The sequence below is a fragment of the Pseudophryne corroboree genome, chromosome 6 (assembly GCF_028390025.1).
Source record: "Pseudophryne corroboree isolate aPseCor3 chromosome 6, aPseCor3.hap2, whole genome shotgun sequence".
NCBI lineage: Eukaryota > Metazoa > Chordata > Amphibia > Anura > Myobatrachidae > Pseudophryne > Pseudophryne corroboree.
Window position 1 is genome coordinate 369,723,164 of NC_086449.1, and position 20,974 is coordinate 369,744,137.

Sequence of the window (20,974 nt, forward strand, 5' to 3'; positions counted from 1 at the left end):
ATATTATTGCTGCATACAGAAATTCTATTCTCTTCATATGCTCCCCCTACTCTCCAGCATAGTTCATAAACCACTCCCACATGTAGCATAAAGGGAATTTAATAAAGTAATTGACTTGCACTCTGCAATTCTTTCTTTATAATAAGTATTACCGTACTGTAATACCTCTCCATTCGTTATTTGTTAACTGGGATTTCCAAGCTGTCACAACTGCAATCACCTTCTCATCACCGCCCTGCTCAGGAGATGCGTCATCGTCATCAGCTCCGCTCACTCTCTTACCCCATTCACCGGAACCATTGTTCGTCCGTCTCCTCCTCACCAACGGCTCAGGATAGGACAGCAGACACTCTCTCTTATTTGTTCCGGCGGGGCTGGTGGCGGCTAGCGGCTGGCCTAGCAGGTCATTTATCTCCCCTCCTCCTTAGTCCAGGGACGGCAGCGGCTGGCGGCTGACGGAGCAGGTAAAGCTGACGGCTGACGAAGCAGGTAACTTTATATCTCCCCCTCCTTCGTCCAGGAGCGGGCGGCTGCTGGCGGCTGACCGAGCAGTGCGACTCTGATCACTGACAGGGAGATCCGCTGCTCGACGGGGAATCTTGATGAAGAAAACCAGGTCCCGGCAATACTGTCCCGGCAATACTCTCCTCCACCTCTGATCCCCTCTCTCCCTGGTTTAACGGCTCTCTCTCGTCCGTTGCCAGCGAGAGCCTCCTATAATCCCCCTCTCGCGGCTGGCGGCCGGCTCGTGCTTTTTCTCCTTTACTTGTCCTCGCTCACCAGTCCTCTTTTCCCCTCCCGTGCGTGGCTCCCTTCTCTCCTCTGGCAGTGCTCCAGAAACTTCTTTATCCTACCTTATACCTTTACTCACTCCTCTACTGACCTTACACAAGTGAAATAAAATCACCATATACATTCTGATTAGTACTATTCTTATACAAATTATACATATCATATATACTAACAACAATGTTTATTTAACTGGGCTTCACTGTGTTTAGCCGGGCTACACAAATATAGAACTAGAGTATGCTTTAAGAAAAATACTTTGTCAATCCTGGTCAGAAAAATAAAAACCCAAATCTTTTTCCCAAGCCCAGGCATAGGTTGGAATAGATGTAGATTGGTTATCTAGCAGCAGTTTGTAAAGAGCCAATACTGTGTGGGAAAGGGATTGAGGGGAGACACATAGGGCGGTATTCAAATTATACATCATGCCCAATCTCCTTTCTAAAGTGATCCCCGTTATCGCACACATAGTAATCCGGTTTAGCTTCGTAAAGGGTTGGGCACCTCGCTACCCTGGAGGTAGCGAGCTGAAATGATTATACCATGCCCATCAGCAGAAACAGAACGGGTGTGGAAGGGGGTGAAAATTATTTAATACCACCCATGTTTGGTTCATTGTGAGAGCTTGCATTCTAAAGTGAGAGCTTGGCTTTTTAAGTGAATTGTGAGTTTGAAACAGCAGCAGGTGAGTTAGAATACAGAAAAAGGTGAGTTTTATAATACGCAAACAGGAATACAAATATTTTCAATCCCGTTAACATCTGATACAATGTTTGGGCTAGTGCAATGCAATGGATGTAATGCATTTGTTTTGAAAGAGGAATTGTGGAGACTCAGCTGCTGCCCAATCTGTCAGCAAATGTATCTGCTGAAGGAAGAGATAGCCAAACTGCATGCTGAGATTTGTAGGATGTCTGTGTCTTTGAGGCCTCCACTGCCTCAGAGAGCCACCAGAAGACATTCTGCCTGGACTACTGTGGGCTCTCAAGGCCAGAGATTTCCAGAGGAACACAGACACCTCCCACAAGCTGTGATGCTGCAAAACTCATGCTACTCTTGCAGGGCTGGAAGATACAACAAATAGATGCACTACAGAACAGGAGGATATGGGGACATCTACTAACTATAGGAACAGGAGAAGGAACAGGAAAATTGCATCTCCAAAAAGGACTGCACTTCTCTTGGAAGATTCCATTATTAGAAGAATACAATTGGGAATTGCAAATGAAGCAGAGAAACAAGTAAGGTGCTTACCTGGAGCCACAGCTCCAAGGGATAAAGAGCGCATGCTAAGAATTGTGATGGCAGCCAGAAAAGATGGGGAGGTGGATGTCATTGTCCACCCAGGGACAAATAACCTGGCTAATGGTGAACTCATGGCCATAAAAGATGAATTTAGGAAGTTAGGGACTGCTCTGAAGCAGGTGGCAGCCACTGTAACTTTTTCAGAAGTATTGCCAGTACACAGAGGGGAAGACAGAACTCATCGCATCAAAAACTTCAATGTTTGGCTAAGGACATGGTGCAATGAGGAGAGATTTGGATTTATAGGCCATAGTCACACCATCTGGCAAGATAGGAGCTTATACAAAAGTGACGGCCTGCACCCATCTTCAGGGGGAACAAGAATACTAACTGAATAGTTTGGAACTTTCATCAAGAACTATTTAAACTAACAGAGGGGGCAGTGAACTAAATAGGAATACAGAAATCTGCTACCCCAACACAGAGGTATTGTTTCTGCAGGCAAAGGCAATAAGAAGCATATCCACAGCAACAGAAGATAATTCGGATCAAAACCAAATAAACATAGGTAGAGAGAAGAACATAGCTAGGAACAGGAAAAGCACAAACAAAACTCTAAGAGCTATGTGTGCAAATGCTTGGAGCTTAGAAAATAAAATCCCAGAACTAACTGCAATAATGACAAGGGATGATCTAGATATTGTGGCAATTACAGACTCATGGTGCAATGAAAATCATGACTGGGACATAGCTATACCGGGATATACTTTATTTAGGAAAGACAGAATGGAAAAAATCGGAGGAGGGGTAGCAATGTATGTAAAAAAAAAGCATAAATACTACCTTAATACAAAATACTGAATATTGAAGAAAACACTGAGGCCCTTTGGATGACCACAGAAACAGGGGAGAAGTCAATTATTCATATTGGCGTGATATATAGGCCACCAGGACAGGAAGAAGGACTGGAGAAGAACCTATTGCAGGACATAACTAAATGGCATTAAAAGGAGAGGTAATAATCATGGGAGACTTTAATCTTCCTGATGTAAACTGTGTCTGTTGCTAGTTCCACTAGAAGTAGAGACATTTTAAATTCCCTTCAGGTAGCATCCCTCCACCTATTGGTGAGGGAGCCCACTCGGAAAGACGCAATATTAGACTTAATACTTACAAATGGAGACATAGTATTGGACATAGAAGTGGGTGGAAACCTGGGAGCCAGTGATCATTAAGCAGTATGGTTCAGCATAAAGACAGAGACTGACTCATCCCATACAAAAACAAAGGTGTTGGATTTTAGGAAGGCTGATTTTGTAGGGATGGGAAAATGTGTAAGCAATTCTTTGGCAGAGTGGGGGAACTTGGAAGCAGTGCAGGAGAGGTGGGAAACATTAAAAAGTGCAATATTAAAGGCAACAGACCTTTGTATCAAAAGTGTTAGGGAAAACACAAGGAAAAGGAAGCCAGTGTGGTTTGCGAAAGAAGTAGCAAATATTGTGAAAGAAAAAAAGATGGCTTTTAGGAAATATAAGCAGACACAAAATAATGAAGACAAAGAGATATATCTTGTTAGACAGAAGGAGACTAAGAAGGTAATCAGATCTGCAAAGGCACAAGCTGAGGAGAAAATGGGCAGGTCAGTGGGTAAAGGAGGCAAAAGTTTTTTTTAGGTATATAAGCAAAAGGAGAAAAACAAAAGGCGGAATTATAAATTTAAAGACAGAGACTGGGAGTCTTGTTGAGGGAGACAATGTAATAGCAGATCATCTTAATAATTATTTTTGCTCAGTATTCACTACTGAAAGAGAGGGGAAGGGGCCACAGTTAAATTGCAGGGATATTCAAGAAAATGAAACAAGTACATTTACAGAGGAGAAGGTCCTGACAGAACTCTCAAAGCTGAAAGTGGACAAATCTATGGGACCAGATGGGATACATCCAAGGATACTAAAATAACTTAAAGAGGTGCTGGTTGCACCATTTCCAGAATTATTCAACCAGTCATTAACTACAGGAGTCATTTCAGAGGTCTAGAAAAGAGCAAACGTAGTACCACTGCACAAAAGTGGAAGCAAGGAAGAGGCAAACAACTACAGACCAGTGAGTCTTACATCAGTAGTAGGGAAATTGATGGAAACACTCCTAAAAGAAAGAGTTGTATATTATCTCAAATCCAGCAATTTACAGGATCCAAAACAGCATGGATTCGCTGGGGGGAGATCATGTCAAACAAATCTTATTAACTTTTTTGACTGTGTGACTAAAGTGATGGATAAAGGTGAAGCCATGGATATAGCTTATCTAGACTTAAGTAAATCTTTTGACACTGTTCCACATCGCAGACTGCTAAATAAACGTGGAATCTTGGGATTGGATACTAGGATTATTGAATGGATAAGATCTTGGTTGCAGGATAGAAAACAGAGAGTTGTGGTAAATGGAGTGCATTCACAGGAGGGAAATGTTACCAGTGGAGTACCCCAGGGATCTGTACTTGGACCAGTGCTTTTTAAAATCTTTATTGGTGACATTGCAAATGGCATTAAAGGGAAAGTATGCATTTTTTCCGATCACACAAAGGTATGCAACAGGGTAGACACACCAGGTGGGGTAAAACAAATGACTGAGGATCTAGGTAGACTAGAGGAATGGTCAAGAGTGTGGTAATTACAGTTTAATGCCCAAAATGCAAAATCATGCACTTGGGTCTCAATAATCCAAAGGCTAAATATAGTATCAATGGACTTATACTGGAAACTACTGAGGAGGAAAGGGATCTACAGATGGGTCCATGTTTATCTTGACCTTTAATAGGATTAACTGAGACTGGGCAGTCAGACTTAATCCCCTGCTGTAATGACTTAATCCCCTGCTCTGTATTGTTCTCTGTATTGTATTGCAGCTGAGAACAATAGATGAAGGGTTTATGTTAATAAACCATGTTGTGCCAAGGCGCGGCAAACTAGCCAAGATAACTGTGGACCCATCTGTAGGAGTCACTATTTCAGGTGACTTAAAGGCAGGTAAGCAATGTAACAAAGCAATGAGGAAGGCCAGTCAGATGCTTGGTACAGCCTCATCTAGAATACTGTGTTCAATTCTGGAGGCCATATCTTCAAAAGGATATTAATACATTTGAGACTGTACAAAGAAGGGCAGCTAAAATGGTGCATGGCCTACATCACAAAACATTCCCAGAAAGACTAAAAAATCTCAATATGTATAGTTTGGAGCAGAGAAGGGAAATGGGGGGGACATGATAGAAACTTTCAAACATATCAAGGGTTTTAACAAAGTCCAGGAGGAAAACATTCTCGATATGTAGAGAAGCAATAGGACACGAGGACATGCACTGAGACTGGAGGGGGGGAGGTTCAGGAGAAATATGAGTAAAAATTACTTCTCAGAAAGGGTAGTGGACAAGTGGAATAGCCTCCCATCAGAGTTGGTAGAGGCTAAGACAGTAGAGCAATTTAAAAATGCATGGGAAAGACATAAGGATATCCTTACAAAGAAAGGAGGATCAAATAAGTTTTGATATAAAAATATGGTAAAAAAAAAAAAGGGCAGACTGGATGGGCCAAGTGGTTCTTATCTGCCGTCAAATTCTATCTTTCTATGTATAATGTTTTGAAAGAAGTACGCTGCCTTACAAACTGTTTAACTTGCAAACCTACTACCAAAAATTAGAATGGGGAATATATTTGTCTTGGATCTCTGAGAATTGCTTAATACCGTAAGCAGTCACCAGCTGGCTGACTCTGAAGAGACCTGCAGAAGTCCTTTTAGGAGATGGGTAGGATTTAGGCCTTGAAGAAAACTGCGATTGGCCAAGAAAGAGGTGAGAGCGAAGTAGACAGAGGAAATAAAAGGCAGCAGCCTTAAGACTTTCCAGGTAGAAAGTGTGGGAGATTTTGATGGATGGGAAGCAGCAGCCTAGGAAGAGAAGGTAGCCACTGAACTATTTCTGGGTGTTGTTTAAAACAAAAACCTTCAATTGTAACCCACTACTTTATATTGCTATTCCTGGTTCATTCAAGGACTCTATTAATGAGTATTGCATGGTAATATGTTTTAATGTCTATTAATTGAAGATACCCCCATATGTTTTGGGCAAGATAATACTTTGCACCTAATCTAAGGTCTTTTCTGAGACAAGATGAATCAGGAGTTGGACTGAATGGAACCAGGAATTAGGTAAATGTATCGGTAGGGCCTTGTCACGATCCGAGTAACGGAACACCATTTTCTACCAGTCAGGTGTCTCCTGAGATTGGCTCAGTGTGCCAAGGCCGGGTTATAACTATGTTTTCGTTACTACTTTTTTGGTATTGCCTGCAGCGCTGGCTCAGCAGCGTTCTCAATGTGCTCACTTAACTGTGGTATGGCGCTCTCAGGCCCGTCGCGGCCGTCACCGCCGCGCCCGTGGTCTCACCTCGTGGAAGCTGAGTGGGGCGTCCTCCATGTGCTGCGGCCACTGCCGCCATCCCTGTGGCAGCTGTGCATGAGTGGGAGTGCGTGGAGCCTCTGCTGCTGCGGCCTCCGCCGCCATTACCATTTGGCACATGGTTCATCAAGGTCTTCTTTTCCCCTTCAAACTTGGTCATGGGCGCAGCCATGTTAGATAGAATCACATGTTGCTCTCCTCACCAATACGCAGCACTGCTGCTGCCTGTGCATAATTGTCAGCCAATCCTTGTTATCCTGCAGGTATAAATATCCTGTCCCAGCACCCAGGAGATTGTCAGTGCTTCAGTTGTCTCTCCAGAGATTCCAGTCTGCAGCTCACTAAAAACACTCCTGTGAATGCTCTCTTTATTACAGCCTGACTCTCCTGTGACTACCCTCTGCGGTGCAGCTCCAAATCTCCTGGGGTTATGTTCTGTAGTGCAACCTGTCTCCATTGCTTCCGCACCCAGTATTAGCAGAGTGTGTACTCCGGCTTCCAGCAGCCACTCTCCAGCGATTCCTTGTTTTCACTACCATCAGTAACTCACTATTATACTGGAGTGATATTTCTATGATCCCCAGCATCACTTAATGCTTCACCTGCGATCCCCAGCATCACTTAATGCTCTACCTGCGATCCCCAGCATTACTTATGTAAAAGTCGAAAAATATTGTAATGCATACACCATGTACTAACCCCTAGGCACATGCCCGCTGCGCGAGCACTCAGTCCGCCGTGCGTGCACATATCCGCAATTTGCGTAGGATCGCTCCTGCGATCATGCGCGTGGTATGGGTATTTACGGCGGAGTTTGTGAGCGCGTAGAGGGTTATTAGAACATTACATATTTAACCCAAATAGTGCATTTTGTACACATAGTTCCCCTACACCACATCAGCGAGTATCAACAGTTTAAACAGTTCCAGGACTAAGGGATTCGCCTTTGCATGATAGGAAGGGTCAGATAAAGGTTAGAAGGTGATGTCTAGTATCCAGCTGTAGGGTATTTTAAGGGTAACATTCCGGTATTGGTTAGAGAAAGATCGCATGTTCCTGCGTATAGTTATGTGCAAAAGTAGAATATAGATATTAACTGTATTTACTGTAAATTATGTATGCGGCGGGAATCCAGTGGATACCACCCACCAAAACAGTTGGGGAAAGACATCGCCCCTTTTCAAATCAACCTATGACCTCTCCTGTAATAAAGAGACGCACCTCTGTGTCCAATGGACAATGAGATTACAGTGACCATTGTATTGTGTATGTAAGTTGTGTATAAAAAGCCCGTTGTTGCCTGGCCGGTCAGAAGACTCTGAACGCTATCTGTATGACGAGCGGAGGACCGGCCAGGTTGCGCTTGCTAACATTCTCACGTATGTACATTCTCTGTAGCCATTATTCTGTTTAGATTTATCTTGTTAGCCTGTAGTGTATAATTTGTACTGTTTACCTTTTGGAATAATCCACGGTGGCCTTAGAACCCTGTGGTTTCAACTACAAACCGGTGTTGTGTCCTCACTTTCCTGCAAGGGTTTAAAGCGTATTTAACTGTATAAGGTTTATAAGTATTGATAAGGTGTACGCACTGCGGGAACTTTATACCGTCAGCGCTACTTAAGGTTTAAGGTACTACATCGTTGCAGTACATTGCTGCTAAGGGTTTAAAGTGTAATCATATCATTGCATTGTAACACTAACAAGGTTTAAAGGTTATCAATTGTGTGTGTGCGAGCTGTGCGTACTCGGTACACTCAGCGCGGCGTGTGTACGCCAAGTACGTACCACGTACGGGACTCTGTACACAAATAGCGTACAAAGTGCGTAGCACGTGTATTCAGACTAGCGGCCATAGCGGCTCCACGGTAAAAGTGTATCTAGAGGTATAGCTTTACGGTTTAAGATAATATCGACATTATCACTTAATGCTTTACTTGCGCTCCAAGCATCACAAGGCATTACAAACGAATGCTTCGGTTACTGGTCTCAAACCAGTAGGAACTCAGAGACTCTCTCTCAGTCAGTTATTGTTTTGTTGCACTTTCTTTGACTTTTATTATTTAATAAACACCCTTAAAGGCACCTCCTGTTGTCGTGGTCATGCCTTCGGGCTTTGGTACTACTGCTCCTGCGCATGTCTAGGAGTCCCATCTCACCTCCTAAGTTCAGGTACCCGTCAGCCCCTACAACTGAGGCTTCCCGCTACTGACACCAGCCCTCAGTTGTGACAGGCCTGAAAGACATAAAGCAGCGTGGGAAGCATATAGATTTTTACAACATTAATTTTCCTTTACCAAGAAAGGTGTTTCAGATACCAATTACTATAGTCACTGCAAATAGAGTAGAGAAGTGCGGTAAAGTTCATGTAGAATAGTTGTGTCAGATTGCTAGTTAGTTTAATACCTACATACTGTATGTAATGTTTGTGGGGTGCCAGGTGAATGGAAAGGCAAGTTGGAGAGGAGCTACCAAGTTATGAAAAGAGGATATGTCAAGAGCACTAGACTTTCAGAAATTTATCTTGAAGTTTGACAGTTTCCGAAATCTTTCAAATTCTACCATTAAGTTTGGGAAAGAGGTAATGGCATGTGAAATAGTGACTAATGAATTGTCAGCAAACAGTGCTAATTTGTAGTCCACATCACCCACTTGAATACCAGAAATGTGTTGATCTGCCTTAATAGCTCTCACCAAGGTTTCAATGCAAAGAACAAAAATCATCAAAGCCAATGTGTAGCCCTGGTGGTTCCCAGAATTAATAAGAAATTAATCAGATAGGGCATCATTAACTCAAACTGTTGTCAATGGAGCCACGTAGAGTGCCATGAGTCTGTGAAGAGCTAGGGCTCAGGCATCAGAAAGGTCCAAATTATCCTGTCAAATGTCTTTTCAGCATCGGTAGGCAGGAGGATTATGGGGACTGCTTGGGGGAGTCAGCACCACCAGAAGTAGCCTCTGATCTCCAGTTCCCTAGTTGTAGCATCGAGCAGTGAGTAGTGGCGGTGACACCCCAGGAGGAAGCTGGCCATGAAAAAGTAGGTCCACTTTAGGAAACCATGTAGTTTGTTCCCACCATAAATCTAGACCCTGGCTTTGGGGAAGCAGGCTGCAAACCTGCAGGACACCGGTGGTGTCCCCTGGTTCCATGGACCATGTCTCTCATCATCAGGCCAGGTAGCCAAAGGAAAGGAGTTGCAAATGGGTCAATGTTGAAGTCCTTTACAAGTGGTGTGAAAAAGTTTTGGTAGAAGCTGTGCAGGAGCTTATGTAAAGCATGTCTATCCTGACTGCCAGCTTGGCAACACCCCCTGTACAGTAACAATTTATATGACTGCATTATAGAAGTACAAGTGCCATGAAATTTAGAAAACTTAGGAAACCTAAGGAAGCGCCCTCCACCCCAAAAAAGGAGATTCCTATTGTCCCTAATATCATTCCTAACAACATTTTCAATCTTAATGATAATTTAAAAGAGGAGAAAATAACACTCATTAAAAAAAGAATAACAATTTTCCCAGGAGTTAAAATTAAGAGTTTTAATACTTTTCCGGCTCTCCAGAAGGACACGTATAAACTATGGATAAATAGTAGTTTTGCATCCAAAAATGGTAAAACTAGTCTAAATCTGGAAAAGAGAAATAAAACCAATTTAAACCATGCTGTACAGTAGGTTGTAACACCCACGCACGAGGGGATATAATATTGAAACTAGTTATGAACCTGTACAGGAAGAGCTAGATGGAATTACATCCAAAAGATATCTTTCAATTTACCTAAAAAAAGAGAGAGATATCCTTAAAAAGATAAAGTTTATTAAGGACTTGATTATAAAACCCATATATTAAAGGGGATGGATTGCCCTTATGAATAGATATGATTGTGAAGGGGAAATTTTAAAAAAGGTAGGTGGTATTATCATTTATAAAAAAAAAGATTAGTATAATCCTACATACATTTTCTGCAATAAATTATACATTGTATAACATGTAAATAAAATCAATTATTATTATTATTATTATTATTATTATTTACATCTTAGCAAAGGTCCACAAAGTTTCACAAAAACCACAGAGAAACCAATTGTCTCTGGGGTAGATCTTTTTTTTTTTTTTTTGTTTGCATCCTCTGGTCTCACAAAATAAATCCCATCTTAAGGATATGAGAGATGTGCTGAGTTTATTAAAGAATATAAGGGTTGATAAAGCAAGCCGTGAAAAGACTAAAAAAGTGGGCCAATAAAGAATTTGCCCATAGCAACCAATCAGCTACAAGGTGGCATTTATCAAGTACATTCTATAAAATGATAGTTAAAAGCAGATTGGTTGCTATGGGCAACTTCTCTACTGGTCCACTCTTCCACTCTTTTTACTGCTTGACACATCAACCCCATATGATGGCTATTGGTAACTGCTGATATTAGCTTGCTTTATGGCATGATTAAACATAAAAAAGACATTGAAGAGATAACATTATTTATGGAGGATAGTGATTATGATGACAATTTGAAAAAGTTTTCAAGAAGGGCATTTCTTTTATTTTTTTCAAAAATTATTTGAGTTTTAAAGAGGATTTTAAGTTGCAAGCAATAGGTACAGCGATAGGCACTAGGTTTGCCCCATGTTATGTGAATATTTTATGGATTTACGGGGAACTTTGTCAGATATGGCATAATAACCAGTATGGGGAAAATCTAGTGCCCTTATAAAGGTATTGTATATTGCCTATATTTTATTCATATGAAAAGTTGGCCACAATATTTTAAAGGATTTTAGTTTATTTTGGAATGATAATGTTTTTAATGTTAAATTTACATTTCATATAAGTGAGGTTTCAATGAACTTTTATGGATAACACAATATACCTGTAGTCAGGATGCAACAATAGGTGCAAAGGTTTTGCAAAATAATCTGAGTTTAGAACATATATTCAGGTTACTAGCTGTCATCATAATAGCATCTTAAACTCTATTCCAAGTGGGTAACTAAAAAGATTAAGGAAAACTTACACAGATCCCTTGGACTTTTCAGGTCAAACACTTGGGATGAACAGTTGCTCGAAATTGAGAAAGCCTTTTAAGATGTCAACACTTTAGATAGGAACACATTGCTGATATCCAAGATGGGAAGGAGGATGACACACAAAATAAGTTATTTGGCTTATATAACATATTTAATTTCACACCATTAGTTAATTGAGATGTCTGTGAAAAAGCATTGCCCAGTTTTAAAAAAAGATCTGATTTTAAAATCAATATTACCTCAACAACCAGCTTTTATATTTTGGAAAGCTCCAAATTTGAAGAGTAAACTTAAAAGTGCACAATCACCACAACATATTTCACAGATGTAGATAATACCTGATTTGCAAAACAATGAAAGGAGAAGGGAATAAAATTGAAGTCCACATTAATGGTTTTAAAATGAGGACAATTAATTGATTGTTTGAAATTTAAAAAAATGTTATATACTGTAGGACATGGTAAAATGAAAATCTAAAAAAGTGTGCATTGGTTGTCCCCTTAGGCTGCTTAAGGTTGCTTTGAGGAGCATTTGAAGAGGAAAAAAAGCTTGGAAACTCGTGCTCTTTCCTCCCATTTTAAATGTGAACGTAATTGCAATCCATTATGTTTAAAAATTTTGGAGACTTGAAATGGGTAAAGGAAAACTATAGGTCAAAGCTATGTTATTAGCCATGCATATAGTGAAGTCTGAACAGAAATGTATTTATCACATGAAAACATAAATAAAATTGTCTTGACAAACACCTACAGTTAGTGGTTGAAATGAGTTGGCAGCAGGGAAGATTGAGGAATTTTCAGAGTTTATCAGACCTCCTGAGCTAATCCAGTCCCTTGATTATCTAGGGTACAAGAAAAAAGTGACTGTTCAAGGTTCATTTAACATCAGCTGCTGATAGTATGTGAATTCAGCTATCCCTAATATCCTATTTAATATGATGTATATGTTTAGTAAATGTTAATCAGACTTACACTATTAAGTACTTTTCTTTTCTGGCCTCCAGTATTTTATTTGGAGTGTGGGTGTATAATAAGTATTACTAACATGTAAGCATTTAAAAAATACAAATCTGACGGGGAAGCAGAGTAATTTCAGCACTCTAAGGAATGTAACAAAATTTGCAGAAAGGAAATAAGAGTGGCTAAAGTAGAAACTGAAAAACTAGTAGCAAAGGAAAGCAAAGCGAATCCCAAAAAAATATTTAAATACATTAATAGCAAGAGATTAAAGAAGGAGAGTATAGGCCCTTTAAAAGACAAGTTGGGAGTCTTAAGAAAAAATTATAATGACATAGCGGACACACTAAATTAGTTTTTTTCAACAGTATTCACTAGAGAGGACCCATTTCAGGGACAGACACACAATCTCAATAATGAGAATATCCCACTGATATTATTTATTTATTTTATTTAAGCGAGGGAGTAGTCTGTGACCGATTAAAACATTTAGAGATTAATAAATCACCAGGGCCTGATGGTATTCACCCAAGGGTTCTAATGGAGCTTCACTCTGAACTGGCAAAACCGTTATCTTTGATCTTTAAGGATTCAGTTATATCAGGTATGGTTCCCAAAGACTGGCGTATAGCGGAAGTAGTGCCTATATTCAAAAAGGGAAGTAAAGCTGAACCAGGTAATTATAGACCAGTTAGTCTTACATCTATAGTGGGGAAAGTATTGGAAGGTATTCTAAGAGATAGTATTCAGAAGTTCCTTGAAGTCAATAAGGTCATTAAAAGGAATCAACATGGGTTTATGAAGGACAGATCCTGTCAAACCAACTTACTTGGCTTTTATGAAACAGTAAGCGCAAACCTAGATCAGGGTAAAGACGTGGATGTAATCTTTTTAGACTTTGCCAAAGCGTTCGATGCTGTACCACACATGAGACTTATCTACAAGCTACAAGAATCTGGGCTAGGAAGCACAATATGCACTTGGGTCAAAAACTGGTTAGATAATAGGGAGCAGCGGTTGTGATTAATGGATCTTTTTCAACTTGGACTGAAGTGCTAAGTGGTGTGCCGCAAGGCTCAGTATTAGGACCGCTATTGTTCAATATTTTCATTAACGACCTAACAGAAGGTCTAGAGAGCATGGTGTCAATTTTTGCAGATGATACCAAATTGTGTAAGGCTATAAATACAGAGGAGGATGCCGAGTCTCTTCAGAACGACTTAGTTAAATTAGAAGCATGGGCAGCCAAATGGAGAATGCGCTTCAACACAGACAAGTGTAAGGTAATGCACTGTGGTAACAAGAACAAAAATTACACCTACCTACTAAATGGGGTAAAATTAGGGGATTCTGTACTGGAAAAGGACTTGGGTGTCCTCATAGAGAGCAAGCTAAGCAGTAGTACCCAAAGTAGGACTGCAGCAAAGAAGGCTAATAAGATATTAGCATGCATAAAACGGGGTATTGATGCTAGGGACGAGAGTATTATACTCCCGTTATATAAATCACTAGTGAGGCCACACCTTGAATACTGTGTACAATTCTGGGCACCGTACTACAAAAACGATATCCTGGAGCTTGAAAAGGTACAGAGGAGGGCGACCAAACTAAGTAAAGGCATGGAGACGATGGAATACAAGGAAAGGCTTGAAAGACTAGGCATGTTTACATTGGAAAAGCGGAGACTAAGAGGGGATATGATCAACATCTACAAATATATAAGGGGACAATACACAGAGCTTGCGCGGGACCTGTTTTTGGTTAGATCAACACAGAGGACTCGTGGACACTCGCTCAGGTTAGAGGAGAGGAGATTCCACACAATACGGCGTAAAGGCTTTTTCACGGTAAGGACAATACGTGTTTGGAATTCCCTGCCCGAGGGAGTTGTAATGGCGGAATCTGTCAACACCTTTAAGAATGGGTTAGATAAATTCCTAATGGATAAGGATATCCAGGGGTATGGTGCATAGTCATGCATTATAGTTACTATAAATAGAGATAAAATGCAACGGCTGACAGCAGCATCAGTCAGAAATTTTAGTCAAATCATCATGCATAGGAGACCACAAATAGGTTGAACTCAATGGACAATTGTCTTTTTTCAACCTCAGATACTATGTTACTATGTTACTATGTTGAAGACTGAAGGAATCCTTTTATAGGTGGTGTAATGCTTATATCCAGTGAGTGAATTACCAAAGGGGGTCATTACACTTCATGCTAATAGACATAGTTTTCAAAATAGGGAATTGGGACCACAAATGGAAGCACAGCCCTACAGACTGAATGAAAATAGCAGTTGAAAACACTATATAATAATCTCACTTTATTTTTATGTGTCTTTTGTGTAGCTTATTTCATGAACATGGAGTCTAAAACCAGGAATTAGAACCCTCAGAAAAATGTGGAATCTGTTCATGGATCTGAGAAAAGCCCTGTTTTGCGGTAAACAGGGCTTTTCTCAGCTTTGTGCTATTCATAGAGCAGGTTATCGTGGAGAAGTTCCTGACTTCTAAAGCAGCACCCTCACTCAGTGGCTGAATCACATCACCATACTTTAGTTTGGTGAGTGCAATTAATTAACAGACAGAAAGCTCAGTTTTCCACTTCCCCAGTGTGTTCAGATTTGCCATTTTAAAATTGCGTAATCTGAACATCAATGCAAAACAGGCAAGGAAGTTGCTTACTTCCCAGGGACGTATTAAGAGAGGAGGAGGCCCATGTGCCGCAGTAGTGACAGTGACTCTGAGCACTAGCTGGTGCGCAGTTCTCCAGGAAATGGCCACCACATCTGCAAAATGCTGGGAAAATGGCCAGTCACTGTCACTGCAGCTGCTGTGGGATTCTGGAGAGGTAAATATTGAAAAAATGGTGCAGGCAGTGCGGTTTGGACCACTCTGGACCCAGGTGCCCATATGCACCGCACGCACTGCACCGATTATAGATACGCCACTGTTACTTCCCTGTCTTCTACCAGGGTCCCATTCTGGCTCTGCCCCCTGAACTTCCAACAGCCATTGCAGCCTCCCCTGAGATTAGGAAGGACAGACCTACCTAATCGAACTGATGCAATATATATAGTGAAAAATACCAATTATGTTTTTATTTTCTACATGAATAGACCGCTCTGTTAGTGAATGGACTCACCTGGGACAATTAAGTTTCTTGCTATATATATTACATGTGACCTTGTATATCTCTAGGGCTGCCAATTATTGTGTCAGTTGTTGCAGGGTTTTTTCCCTCCCTAGTTCCTCACAGTTCCACACCCCCATTCTCCTCTCCCCCTCCTCAGACTATTTTTTACCCTATCTTTCTCCCTTCCCCTCCACCCACCTCTCAACCATCTCTTTCTCTCTTCACTACTAACCTTATGGGTTATCCATGTGGTTCCAATTGTCTGATATCCTGCCACCAGCCATCATTGATATCTCTTTCCCTGTTTGTCCAGCTCTCATGATGGTGCCCATTACTGAAAGTGATAGGGAGCTGCTGTGCTGTAAATAAAGTACACACGACTGTCTGCCTCTGACTGATGTTAGAGACAGATATTTATCAGCATTACAGAGTAGATAAAGTATAGTGCCAATAAAGTACAGTATGTAGGGTAATGTGTAATGTGCTGTATAAGGTATAGTGCTAGTATAATTACCTCATGTGGTTGATATTTGCACAGTGAGCAGATGACTAGATATTGCACTAACTGTCCCAGGGTGCACTGGTCTCACTCAGCCAGAGGACGCTAGGAGCAGTGTTGTCATCTAGTGGTTGTTGTATTATGTCTGACCCTGACTGCACATGCCAGGGACATACATTTTACAAGATATTTGAGGCACCAAAATAGGTTTCTCCTTTTTACGTATTATACTTTTTGTTTGTGGAGTCTTGTGACACCCCTTGGCAATCCAGTCCAGGCAATCCAAGTGCACCTTGGGAAAATATTTCCTTTCCTTGCTAAATTTATATTGCTAGCAGTTGGCATGGGTACTTTCCCTCATGAATTCCTATAACTCTGTTTAACTTAATTTTTCACAAATTTTAATAAATGCCATTAATGAGCTTCATGTGGTATCACATATTTATGTCAATATACAATGAAACTGCTTTTAAATACTTGGACACTGTAAAATCTCAATTATTTGTGCCAAATATTTTCTGTTCTGCTACCTTCAGATCAGACTAACTGGCAAGACCCAGTACCAGCTGGTCCTACTCTTACTAATGTATATTGAATCAACTCACTTGCATGAGTCAGAGATGCCTGGCTGTGCATGAATTGATTTAAAAAATATAGATGGTTTCCATCCTGGCAATAAACTCTTCTTTAATGCGATAATTGCTATTCGTTCTAATAAACTTTTAATTGCTATCTTTAATTCAATACATAAACCCAATAATGTGAATGGTGAGTTTGCTACCGCATGTATAAATAAAGCATAATTTTCTCATTTGTACAATGTGACTCACGCTATTTTATATTAAATCTGTACCGAATGCACAAATATTCATTATGAATCTTGGGGTACCAAGCATCCTGATCCCAACAATCTCACTACTCATTCAGTAAAAAAGATTGAGAATTTTCTGATTATATGAAGCAGCGTAACAACCATACAAACCTTAATCAGTTTTGTTGGTTCTTTTAAAATGTGGAGCTATTCCTGGTGGCTAGTATGTACTGTAATGCAACCCTGTGCAATATGGGGGCTAACCTAAAATTGTTGCAAACAAGACAAAGTGAGTTGCACTATCTTGTACCTATATTTAAGATGCTGAAGTCTAATGTGGATTATGTACACATATTTATTCTAGAGATGAGCAGGTTTGGATTTAACGCCAGAATTAACGCCAGTTCGGTTTTATCTGGATTTTTCTTATTGGCTATCCAAAACATGTGACATCCGTGAGCAAATAAGATGCCGTTTTGAGATCCGAGTAAAGCCGAGTAATACCGAGTAAAACCAAACCCGCTCATCTCTAATTTATTGTAATGAAACACATAAAATAAACACATTAAATAATAACATTAATAACAGTTTAAAAATGAATTAGAATATGGGAATTCACCTTAAAATAAGAGATGAGCAGGCTTGTTTCTGAAATCAGAGCCCATCCAAACTTCAAGGATCCAAGGGAATCCAAGCTATGGCTCAGTTTTTCCTGCCAGGCTCAGATTCCAAATTGAGGCAAAAAACTTAATTATGCCACAGTGATTCGGGTACCATTTCACACAAGAACCAGAGAGCTGTGTGCTGATGGTCTGTGCTGGTGAATTGATGACTGCTGAGCTGACCTATCTGTAGCCTCCCGTTTTATTAGTCATCTTAAAGGTAATATTGGCAAAGCTAAATACAGTAAATGATAGGCATTTAGCAAATCACTGTTTTGTTTTTGTTTTGTTTTTATAGTCCAGGAACTTTGAAGTTACATCTATTGTCTAAGTTTGTCATACTGATGCTGTGTAACCCTAAGTGTCACACTGGTGCTGAACATGAATCCTTGATGCACCTGCAGTCTGGTGTATTTTTGACCACTGCCCACAGTGTAGCTGCAGCTGCTCCATATAGGGCAGCATTAACCCTTGGTGCACAGCACACTTGTGCTTTTTGTCACTGCCTGGAGTGCAGCCCACAGCTAATATAATACAGGGGCAGCATTAAGCCTCGGTGCACTGGTGTTTTTTGTCACTGCCTGGAATACATTGTTGCCCAGAATTCCTACTTGAGGGCAGCAGCATGAACCCTTTTTTGGTGCACATTGGGTGCTGGTTCCTGCAAATTTACTGTATTTTGGGAAAAGTAAAAACAGTTTAAAAAGTTAACACTTCTTTGTTTTTCTGTACAACTTCTGTGTGCTGTAGGTGCCATACCTCACTGTGTTGACATAAATATAAGCACGTGACTCCGCAGTGTGACTTGTCATTTGTAAAAATTTATTTTTCAAGCTGTGAATGTTCATCGATATGGATCATGATCAGTTGAGAGAAGAGCAGGAGCAGCAACCAGACACTAGTGATGCAGCTGTTGCCACAACTCATGACAATATTAGTCCTTCAACATCATCTACCAAAGTCAATTCTCAAGGGTGTAGAGGGTTTAAGTCAGGTTATCTGAAATTTAAAAAAAACAAAACATATTTTACATTGGGGAAGAAAAAAAACACCTCTAATAAAGGTAAAGTTTACTGCAGATAAACATACAGTTGCCAACATGCCATTCACCACATGCAGCGGCATGGTAAGGCTCATACATTGGTCTTTATTTCTGAGTTTAGAAGATTTGTAAAAAAAAATAAAAAAAATCAGTGCTGAAAACCCCCCACTAAGGGGGTCATTCAGACCCGATCGCATGCTAGCTTTTTTTTCAGCGGTGCAATCGGGTCTGAACTGCGCATGCGTATGCTCTGTAATGCGCAGGCGCGTCAGCCACCGGCGACAGGGATCGCCGGACAGCGACGGATTTAATGAAGAAAGCGATCGCAGCGGCGATTGCAAGAAGATTGACAGGAAGAGGCCATTTGTGGTTGTCAACTGACCGTTTCTAGGGAGTGTCCAGAAAAACGCAGGCGTGGCCAGCCGTTTGGAGGGAGGATTCCTGATGTCAGCTCCTGGCCGGATCATCGCAGCGGCTGAGAAAGTACTGAGCTGTGCAGAGACAGCACAAACCTTTGTTTGTGCAGCTGTCTGCACAAGCGATCGCACACCTGCACAGCATTTACCCCCTCCCCCTGTAGGCAGCAACTAAGTGATCGCAGCACTGCAAAAAACGCCTGCGTGCAATCTGTGTGTTCCCAAATCACTGAGGAGATTCTAGAAGTGTCCACATTAGCTATGTGTGAGTCTGACATTTCTCACACTGTATTCATAGAGACACCTCCTTTGCCTTCTTCCACAATTTCTGCCCTATCTGCAAATGTGGGAATGAGCAGTACAAGCAAAGATGGTTATGATGCCATAATAGAAAATAAGGATGTTAGTAGGGAAGTGGTACAGCATGAGGGGATATTTGTGTACTATAGGATGATAATGAGGATGATGAGGATATTGAGGTTTGTTGTTTGTGTAAGTCAACCACAAGTGGCAGAAGATCTTGCCCATTAAAAAAAAGACATTATGAAACCTAGGCATAACACCAAAAAAGACACCTCTTGGGTGTAGGATTATTTTTGGTTATAGCAAAAATCATGAGTAACGAAAACCACAGGCGCCACAATAAAATATATATAATCAATATAACAAGATGTATACATCCCTTCTTTTGGGTAGCTATCAACCGATGTGGAATGTATGCTTTGTCTTCAGGTAAGTATTCAGAGACTTATAATATCATCCTTTCTGCAGTCCTCTTGCTTGTTTGTTCCAAAGGTTGTCCCTTTCACATGAATAGGTAATAAAAAATACAGATGCAAAAATGCTAAATTTGACACAAAGTGCATAAGTGGAAATCCTTAGGTAAGGAGAGTGAGAAGCAATTACCAGAATTGCTTTCAGAACAGTTGCACACCAGTTCTGACAAGCATTTTGTTAATATCCCATGGAGTTCCTGGTATCACCAGGTTCTGCAGCACTGTTCCAAGGTACAAGGGATCCTCTCCACCAGTCAGGAAGTCCACCAGAAACAAGCCAACGCATTGGCTTGTTTCCACATACCAGTTGTACAGGAAAAACATTAAAATATTTAATTTAAAAAAAATGTGCAAATGGCAACTCACACTGTAGACTAACAGTGCAAATATTTATTTGAACGAGTGGGGGTACAGTACACACAAAAAAATTGTATAAAAAAATATTTTTTAAAACTTTTTGGAATGGACACTGGACTGATACATCAGCAGCACTGGAGTGTATGGACATTGGACAGATATGTCAGCAGCACTGGAGTGTATGAACACTGGACAGATATGTCAGCAGCACTGGAGTGTATGAACACTGGACAAATACGTCAGTAGATCCGGAGTGTATGAACACTGGACAGATACGTCGGCAGCACTGGAGTGTATGAACACTGGACAAATACGTCAGTAGAACTGAAGTGTTTGAACACTGAACAGATACGTCAGCAGTACTGGACTGTATGAACATTGGACAGATATGTCAGCAGCACTGGAGTGGATGGACACTGGACAGATACAGTACATCAGCAGCACTGGAGTGTATGAACACTGGACAGATATGTCAGAAGCACTGGAGTGTATGGACACTGAACAGGGGATGGACACTGGACAGATACGTCAACAGCACTGGAGTGTATGAACACTGGATAGATACATCAGCAGCACTGGAGTGTATGAACACTGGACAAATACTGTACATCAGCTGCACTGGAGTGTATGAGCACTGGAAGATACTGTATGTCAGCAGCACTGGAGTGTATGAACACTGGTTAGATACGTAAGCAGCACTGGAGTGTATGGACACTGGTCAGATACGTCAGCAGCAAAGGAGTGTATGGACAATGGACAGATAGGTCAGCTTATATGTTATGTGAACACAGTTTGGAGTACAGCACACA